The following is an 8620-nucleotide window of genomic DNA, read 5'->3' as shown; positions in this document are numbered from 1 at the left end:
TGCATGTCATTTATGTATCTAGGCCTACATACAAAGCGCACTATAAAGCGAAACATTTAAAAGTGCGATCTAAAAAATGTGATCAAAGTCCATTTAATAAAGAGGGATATTCCTAACTCATACCATGCTTGTTGCCTGTCATTGCTTGTTGCCTGTCATTGCTCTATTTGTCCATTAAATCCAGTCACCGCTATCAGTCACGACACTTGCCTCAAATAAAGACAATAATTTTCAATGTCTATGTAAAGCAATTAATTTTTTTTAGTCTTGTGCAAGTCCCCACGATCTGAGCCATTCTCAGTATAGGGTTCAGTGATTTAATTTTCATTCAGGTATTGCAAAACACTATATTTTAGGCCTACATTTTATACCATTTTGTTTGAAGTCCCAAATGTCAGTTATCTTCAATATGCATTTTAAGTGATTACATAACAAAAATGTAAAATGATCTATGCATTTCTTTAACTTACGAACAAGGTATTACATACTGTAATGCACGTCTTTCGATCTTACGAAAGGGTCTTACGCTCATTGCATTTTTTTTTACAATATTAAACATTTCAAGTGTGTCCTTGGAATTGCTGTCCACCTTCTTTTATTGGGGTTAGGCCCGGTATTAATTTGACAAGTCCTTACATGACAATTCACAGAGATTTGAAGTTCCCTTTTGATGAGTTCGGTGCTGTATCTGTTTGTTGAGTCTGCCAATTTAATGGTCATCAGAAAAAAAATTTCTTGCCACAAATGCATTTGAGCCTGGCACATCGAGAATAAATGATACGATATGAAACATGTTGGTCAAACACACTTTTCCAATTTTCTGAAAAACTGTCATCCCATTCTTTCAAATGGATTTTGTGTCATCCTGTCTGGCATTGTCTACTTCCTTCCGACTGGCATAGAACTCTTTATATACTTCGCACATATTGATAGTTTCTGTCATATTAAGGGCTGTGACCACTTGCTCAAGATCACTGGAGGAAAGCTCCTCAAACAGGCCACCTTCCTTTTTTGGGGTTTGGCCCAGTATTAACTTGATATGATAGCATAGCCTTCTGCACCCAGTTCATTTTACTTAAGAAGCCAATCTAATATTTATGCAGGGACTATAGCTATTTAAAATAAAGAACAGGTATCAGAAATTGGCATCATCATCACATTCTCTTGTGAGAAATCAACAATTTGTCAATATATCTTACTACATGATCGTATAACTGCACAAAGTCCTTATTCACTGAAGACCTTTGTGATGGAAGGGTTTGTCCATCAATTGTCTTGTGTGGTATCAAAAAAAACTCTGCTGTTTCCACTGCAGCACTTTGTATCAAAACTTGGAGACTTCCTCATACATGTCAGGAATACCAAGTGTTGTCTCCTCCAGTGTCAAGTTGTGGTTTTTTAAATGGTAGCAAACCCGTCATTGATCATATGATTGCATCAGTAAAGTGTGGATAGCTTGACTGCCGTTATTAGACAGCTGACACAGACATACGTGCTTACAATAAAAACGACATCCTACCATGAAATACTGCTTTCGGTTTAGGCTATGTAACTATGTTTGGGCCGTAAATTCCCCTTGGGATCAATAAAGTTAATTTACTCGTAATTTCATTATTTCATTTACTCGTTTTTTCATTCCATCATGCTATCCATACATTAGACCATATAGAATTTTGAAGGTATTTTGATTTTCCAAAGCAAGTCTACTTTAATCATTAATCTCTCTCTCAAATATTTTCTTTATGTTGTGATATTTATGAGTGCAGTATCCAGTAATTTGTGTAAAATGTGCTACAAAGAACTATATTTAGTTTATAGCTATCATGCCCGGCTCGTACGATCCTCGATCACGCCCCCCTGATTATCCACGTGTGCTTCCCTGATCGTACCCAGCTGTGCCCACTTATTTTCGCCCAGTCCTGTCTATTTCAGTCCTAGTCTTGCCTGAGTTCATTGTCCGTCATTGATGTTGTCAATGTCAGTGCTCGTTTTCCGTCCTCCAGTTCCTTGAATAAACCCCGTTTTCCCCGATTCTGCCTGGCTGCCTGCTTCCTGCCTGTTGCCTGCCCGAGCGATCACCACTTTACCAGCAGCAAGTTACCTCCCCAATCATTTCCTCCCCATCCCTAATGCTTCCCTCCTCCCGCTCCATCACACCACCACACATGTAGGGCTTTGAGGTGCAGGTGTGTTGCTGGGATGCAGGGGAGGTATTCCTCCTCTGTTCCCTCGCGACCACCTGTACCTCAAACATACATCACAACTTAGACACTCTCATTACTTACTCTCTCATGACACTTACATTTAGGGCCTGGGGGATGGGCACACAGAATGGCATCCAGAGGGCGGTCTGTTCATTCAGCCTTACCTCTGGTGCCAGGGCCCACCTCTCATTTTTAAATCGCACATAGACATTGAGGGTTCTGGGGAGGGGCCGAGCTAATAACAGCTGTTGGTTGGCAGGGGGTGGTTGGCACTGTGCCCTTCGACTGTTTTAAAAGTACTTTAGAACAACACGCACCAACACCACATCTGAGTAGGCGAAGGGGGGCATGGGGTCTTTTCACACCCCTGTTCTCTGTTCACCATCTGGAGCTAGGTACTGAGAGGAAGAGCTGGCTGTCCAGTCGTGGTCTGGGCTGGTTGGCTTCTCGGCTGCTGCGGGGTCCAGGGTGGTCTTCTTGTGCCCACGCCAGAGGAAAAAAAGGGGTCCATGTAGAGTATATATGGGGAGTGTAAGTGTGTGTACGGCGTTCATTTCTGTGTGTCTCCATGTTGGGTGTATGTGTGAATATTTGTTTATGTGTGCATGAGGGTGGGAACGCATGCTAGTGTATGTTTGCGCCTGTTTGTCTATATGTATGTGTCAGGTTGGGTCCTAGGCTCCACCTGAAATAACATCTTGGGCTCTATTCCCACCCCCACCCCCCGCCACACTCCCTGCTAGTGGATGGGGCCCCCGGTCGCTGGTGCGTTGGTGGTTCTCGAAGTTCGGGGCTGGATGCTTGGGTGGGTGCTGACTCGCCCTCGGTGGTTGCCTGGCGGGGTCTGGCCCTCCTGGCTCTGTCGGGCCCCTGCTGGGGGGTGGGGTGGCCCTTGGATATCTGGGCCCAGGGACCGGTCTGCCCTGGTGAGGCCGGCCGCCAGCGGAGCCTGCGGGCTTGCCGCCACAGCCCACTGAGGCTCCTGCACTGTGGCTGCCGGATGGCCTCCCTCTGGAGCTCTCCTCTGCCTTTTCTGGGTGGGGTCTGCAATTCTCCTTGCGGTGGTCCTCTGAGGGCTCCCGTGCCCTGGGGGGCCTCTGGATGTCTGGGGCCCGGGTCTCCTCCGTGTCTGCTTCATGTCCTGGGGGGTGGGGCTGTGGCTCCCCAAACACACTACTAGACATTTACTAAGAGAAACTTTATGAACACCAGCGCGCTCACACACACAGGGGTACAAGCAGGTACTCACAGACACACACAGGCGTACAAACAGGTACTCACAGACACACACAGGGGTACAAACAGGTACTCACAGACACACACAGGTGTACACACAGGTTCTCACAGACACACACAGGTGTACAAACAGGTACTCACAGACACACACAGGTGTACAAACAGGTATTCACAGACACACACAGGTGTACAAACAAGTTCTCACAGACACACACAGGTGTACAAGCAGGTTCTCACAGACAGACACGGGTGTACAAACAGGTACTCACAGACAGACACGGGTGTACAAACAGGTACTCACATACACACAGGTGTACAAACAGGTTCTCACAGACACACACAGGTGTACAAACAGGTTCTCACAGACACACACAGGTGTACAAACAGGTACTCACAGACACACAGGTGTACAAACAGGTACTCATATATACACAGGTGTACAAACATGTAGTCACAGACACACACAGGTGTACAAACAGGTACTCATATATACACAGGTATACAAACAGGTACTCATATATACACAGGTGTACAAACAGGTACTCATATATACACAGGTGTACAAACAGGTACTCACAGACACACACAGGTGTACAAACAGGTACTCACATACACACAGGTGTACAAACAGGTACTCACAGACACACACAGGTGTACAAACAGGTACTCACATACACACAGGTGTACACACAGGTTCTCACAGACACACACAGGTGTACAAACAGGTTCTCATTGACACACACAGGTGTACAAACAGGTACTCAGAGACGCACAGTGTCTTGATTGGCTGTTGCTTCTAAACATATATTGTAATACTAGTTATATGTGCTATTGAACAAGATTTAACATTTAATGTTCATTGTGATTTGTACAGATGTTGGTTGTTTTCTCTTTTCAGCAGGTATTGAAGCAGATTATGTTTTTTTTTCTTTTCTCTCCCTCTCTCTCTATCCCCCATCTCTGTTTTTTTCCTTCTTTCCCCCTCTCTCTCCCTCTCCTTCTCTTGAGGATATAAAAATAAATAAATGAATAGAAATAAAGCTGTCCTCCGTAGGGGGGGTGGAGGGATTATATATATATATATATATATATATATATATATATATATATATATAAATACATATATTTTAAAAGTTTGGTTTTAGTGGGACTAACACAATATTTATATACTTTTTGTAGTGCCATGTAAATGTACTGACAGGTGTACTCAAGCACATACCGACTTACATACGACTGCCTCATACTGGCCTAGCTATGCATCATGCAGACTCTGTTGATGACATTTCAAAAACTTGCAAAATATCTCGTAAAAACGGATGACTCCTGTTACCATGAATGTTGCAGAGCACAGTATCCAAATGAAGTGCATGCACCGTAATGTGAATTTTTTTGGCCAGGTTCAAGAGAATGAGTCAAATTATATGCCTATTTTCTGAACCTAAAGTACTTAACAGACATTCACTGCAGCTGGAGATGTCTCCCTGGGAATATGTGAGCACATGCCGATCGGAATAAAATGAAATGTTACTACACTATGAGTAGGCTATGTGTGATTGCTCCTATCCTACTGGTTTGTGGGATTTCCCTAGTTAATTTGTAGTCCTTTAATTATTTTCATTTAGTTCATTCATTTATAGTTTTTTATTTTTTTTACTTTTTAATTCTTTCTATCCTTGCTACTTGCTTCCTCACATCATGTACTTTGCCTATCACATATCACTCACTCTCATGAAGGCCATCTGACCCCCTGGCTTTAGGAGTCTGTACATAGACTATAGATAAAGGGCCTGCTTCCCTCAGTGTGGGTAGAGACGGAGGCAGACAAACACTGAACCAGCCATGTGTGAACATCTTTATTCTGTCTTAATAAACTGCTTAAGTTTAAGCCTCATCATTCAACTCTAAAAGAAACTGAGGTTTCACTGAAGAAATATACCAGGTTCAAGCCTGACATCGGCACAGTCTGTGGGTCCTTCAGCAAGGCCCTTGTCCCCCAGCTCTCTGGGCACCACAGCAGGGGGCAGCCCTTCACAGCCATGCTTGCTCTCAAGATGAGGGAGGTGAGAAGAGAATTTCCCCATGGGGGGGTCAATAAAGTACAGTGGTACCTTGGTTTGCAAGCATAATTCGTTCCGGAAACGTGCTTGTAATCGAAAGCACTCAAAGCATATCAAAGTGAATTTTCCCATTAGAAACCTAAAAATATTCATATAAAAATGATTAATACAAAATATAAAGTAAAAATATATAAAAACAAATTAACCTGCACTTTACATTTGAAAAGAATGTTCTATCGACCAACGTTACCTATTGAGACGTGCTATCGAGTTTTGCTGTGCATGTGCAGTTCCACCGTTTTGGGATTAGGGTTAGGTTTTAGGGTAAGGGTTTTCTGGGATTTTTTGGGGTTAGGATTAGGGTTAGGGCTATCGATTAGCACTACGGTAGCGTCACTCGCCAAAGTAGCTCAACTCGTCAGAACAAACAATCGTGGAAGGTGTGAGGGAGACGAGAGAGAGGAGAAAAGGAAGGTTATTTTGTAGGATGACTTTCACTATAACTAATGGAATGTTGGCTCACTGCAATCTTTTTCTTTGAGCGCAACTTCAACAAGGAACCTAACCAATGACAGCTGCTTTTGCCTCCTTTTTGATTTCACAGAAATGTGGAAGAACCATCGGCTCAGTTGTGATTACATAATGCTAGGCATACAAAGCGTATACGTAATACTTGTATTGCAAGACCTCGCTTATTTATCAAATTTAAATTTATTTAAAAACTTTTGCTCATCTTGCAAAACACTTGCGGACCAAGTTATGCGCAATCCAAGGTTTTACTGTATATTATTATTCTTATTATAATTAATAATATTAATATTATTATTAATAATAATAATAATAATAATAATAATAGGGGCGGCATGGTGGCGCAGAGGTTAGCACTGTTGCCTCACACCTCTGGGACCCGGGTTCGAGTCTCTGCCTGGGTCACATGCGTGTGGAGTTTGCATGTTCTCCCCCGTCATTGCGGTGTTTCTTCCGTTTGTAGTCCCAAAACATGCTGAGGCTAATTGGAGTTGCTAAATTGCTCGTAGGAGTGCATGTGTGAGTGAATGATGTGTGAGTGTGTCCTGCGATGGGTTGTTCCCTGCCTCGCACCCATTGCTTCCGGGATAATAATAATAATAATAAAAACAATAAGGTTCCATAGCACTTCGTGTTTTGGACCCTTAATAATAATAATAATATGCCCATTTGTGGAACATCCATTCTAGTTCCAAATAGTGTTGCTCTACAAAGCTTGTAAATTCTCACTCATTCACTATGAATGGAAGTCATATGAATGGAGAATACTTCAAAAACCATTTTTTTATTCAACTAGGTCTCCCTCATACCCACACAAACTTTTTCTAAAAAAAATAACAAATAAATAAAATATGGCGGAAATTATGAGTTATGGCCGTTTAAACCTACTGTATTATGTATATGGTAATGAAAATCAGTATACCTCTGGGACCATATCTTTGTAAAAAGAAATAGTATGTCTTCCTTTCCACATTGATCTTATTAAGCTAGACCTTCCACATTTCACCAAAAAATTTTAAACAAATAAATTATAGAAATTAGGAATTACAATATGGTCATTGTGGGCTACATGAAAAAGTTCAATCTATGGAGGCCCCACCTTGCAAATTACAGGACTTAAAGGATCACAAAGATAAATGTATTCATAACTACTAATTAATTGCATGATCATATAAATATGAATGACGATAATGCCTAATTTCCACCATAAAACTGGAAGACATTTTATATGACTACTTGTCAGATATAGAAGTTGAAATAGAATCCATCCATCCATCCATTTTCTATCCTATTCAGGGTCGCAGATCTATCTTTTAGTTATTTTTATAGGGTTGGTGTAATGCTCAATTAATATCTTTGATTATTAAATAATAGCATTTTGAAGTCTTGTGTGTAGGTACTGTATAGGGGGTGGGCGGTTGGGGCCGACTGGGTCCCTACCAATGGTGAAACCAAACCTATGCACTTGTTTGCCATTGTAAATAAAGTTGGATACCCCTGTCTAGTCCTACATACACTATATTACCAAAAGTATTGGGACACCCCCACTGAATTCATTGAATTCAGGTGCTCCAATCACTTCCATAGCCACATGTGTATAAAATAAAGCACCTAGGCATGCAGACTGCTTCTAGAAACATTTGCAAAGAATGGGTCACTCTCAGGAGCTCAGTGAATTCCAGCGTGGTACAGCAACTCTGGATTAACGGACTTTGGATATATCGGACTGTTTTGCCAGGTCCCTTAAAGTCTGTTATGACTGGATTTTACTGTAACTAAAAGGAATTTCTTGGGGTGGATACATCAGGGACACAGTACAACAATACAGCAGCAATGGGTGGGACAACTCCATATTAAAGCCTATGTATTAAGAATGTTATGTCATTAAAGTCCATGTCTGTGTAAAGGCAGGTGTTCCAATATTTTTGGCAATATACAGTAGTTTATATGCAAAAATGTAGAATTTTCAGTTCTTGGTCGGACTACCCACTAGGGGTCTTCCAAGGCTGCTGATGCAATTCGAACACAGACAATACAGCAACACATGTCATTTATTAAGTATAGAAAATCCTGACAATCGAAAGTATTAAAGAGTAATATTGGTATAATATTGTATTGAACATATTACAGACTTCTTTAGCAATAAAATACTAATAATAAAATATTACAAGTATTAGACTTCTTCAGACATGTTCAAATGGCTCACAAGTAACTCCGATGCAAAAACAGCACAACATGCACATGCACTTAATGGTTTTGAATTAGTAAATGAACAGGAGTTTAAAACAATATTTAAAAAAAAACAAGTTGACCAGTTGTCTGTCACGCCCGGCTCGTCCGCTCCTCCTGTGTGCCACGCCCCCTGCTTACCCACGTGTGTTTCCCGAATTGTACCCAGCTGTTTCCGTTTGCTGTCATTCAGTCTGGTGTATTTAAGTCCTGGTCTCCCCAGTTTGCTTTGTCTGTCATTGATGTTACCTGATGTCTGTTGCCGTCCAGTGTTCCCTGACCCGCTTATCCATATTAAAACCCCGTTTTCCCCGTATCCCGCTTGCCTGCCTGCTCCTTCCGCACGATCGCCGCTCTGCTCGCGAT

Source organism: Brienomyrus brachyistius, chromosome 16 (assembly GCF_023856365.1).
Source record: "Brienomyrus brachyistius isolate T26 chromosome 16, BBRACH_0.4, whole genome shotgun sequence".
Taxonomy (NCBI): domain Eukaryota; kingdom Metazoa; phylum Chordata; class Actinopteri; order Osteoglossiformes; family Mormyridae; genus Brienomyrus; species Brienomyrus brachyistius.
This window is presented reverse-complemented; position numbering follows the sequence as displayed.